Here is a 1,815-nt window from a genome sequence, read left to right on the forward strand (position 1 = left end):
CAATAAAAAGTTATATTGAATTTTTTATTTTTATTTTTATTTTTAGGACTGAGAAGGCAGCTGAAGCCTTGGTTTGTGTTATTAAACTGATCCTCAAGGCCACAAGATCTGAGAAGGATAGATTTTACCTGAGTAAGCAGGAAGGGAAGTAAGGAGCGAGCGGCTTCCTAGTCTGTTAAAACATAACAGAGACTTACCAGCTACATGGGTTTCTCTGTGGTCAGTGGGGCATCCATTTTTGGCCTTCAGACCCAGAAAAATCTTACAGACTTTCCTGTGGAGCAGGAACTCAGGGGGACTGCCCTACCTTGTCTAGGGAAAGTGAGTCAATGTCCCAGTATCTTGTCCATCCACAGTTTGGACAGTGTGTAATTAGCAGTCAAGACCAAGGGCAGTGTATAGCCCAGTCACCTGCTTGGTCATATATGAAGCAAACTCCAGGTGAAGGTTCTTCTGTGCCCATCTTTTTTGGAGGAGACCAAGGGTGCTGTCAGGAGCCAGTGTGTCTCTATTACAAAACGCTTTTTGATTAAACATTGTAAATGCCATATTCTGTAGATCTCTGAAGTGTTTGAGGATCACCTGTCTGCCTAAAAGACAGGTGACCCAAAGAGACAAACACTGCTTGTTTCTAGTTAGTTACATTTTGTTTATCTTTGAAAGCATATGTAGGAACCTAAACAAAGCTTGTTTTGGTAATTAATCATGACTATAAGTATAGTTGTGAGCATATTAAAGAATATGATTATGAGGTAATTGATAATTAACTTGTATGATTTATTTATTTATTTATTTATTTATTTTTGGTTTTTCGAGACAGGGTTTCTCTGTATAGCCCTGGCTGTCCTGGAACTCACTTGGTAGACCAGGCTGACCTTGAACTCAGAAATCTGCCTGCCTCTGCCTCCCGAGTGCTGGGATTAAAGGCCTGCGCCACCAGGCCCGGCGTATGATTTATTTTTAATAGTTGATAAAATTGGGTTTAAGCTGAAGGCAATGTCAGGGCAGGAAAGGGTTAATAAGTTGGGGGGGAATGGCAAGGATCTTGGCTAGGGGAACTGTTATCACAAGGTGATATATATATATATATATATATATATATATATATATATATATATATATTATGGTTTTAGAGCTTTATTGTAGAAAGGCAGGGGGAAATAGGGATGGCGGAAAGAGAGAGAAACCAGCCATGGCCAAGAGGAGGGAGGGGGGAAAGAGAGAGAGAGAAGAAAGGCTAGAGAGTAAGAAAGCTTAAAAAGTGAGGTAAAAGCTTAGAGTGGTTATAAATTATTTTGTAGCTTATTTGGTTATCAGCAGTGTAGAATTTAGCTTTGGGAAGGGAGTCAGAGATGCATGTTGGGCTGAAAGAAGGGGGCTCTTTTGAGCCAGGTCAGTGAGCAGACCTGTAGGACTGTTGGAATCCTGGGACTGTTGGAACAGTGTGGCTGGAACAAGCTGTGGGGCCCATGTCGGCAGAGGGGGGGCAGGTGGGTGGGAGGAATGCAATAGCCCTTCGTGGGCCTAAGGGAGAATGTTAGCCTGGACTTTTTGCCAGCAGATGGGGTTTCCTAGCTCATGCGGGGAATGAGCAGGGGTTCCAGCCTAACACTTCTGAGCACACCACAGATAATGCAGCTTTCAGGACTTACTAGCCAGAAGTGACTAAACACTCCACTGTGGCTGGAGCATTAAACTACTGTCACAGGCACTGTCCTATTGCTGTGAGGTGACACCATGGCCAAGGCAACTCCTCTTTCCTTTCTCTCTCTCTCTCTCTCTCTCTCTCTCTCTCTCTCTCTCTCTCTCTCTTTC

This window comes from Mus pahari, chromosome 17 (assembly GCF_900095145.1).
Source record: "Mus pahari chromosome 17, PAHARI_EIJ_v1.1, whole genome shotgun sequence".
Classification (NCBI taxonomy): domain Eukaryota; kingdom Metazoa; phylum Chordata; class Mammalia; order Rodentia; family Muridae; genus Mus; species Mus pahari.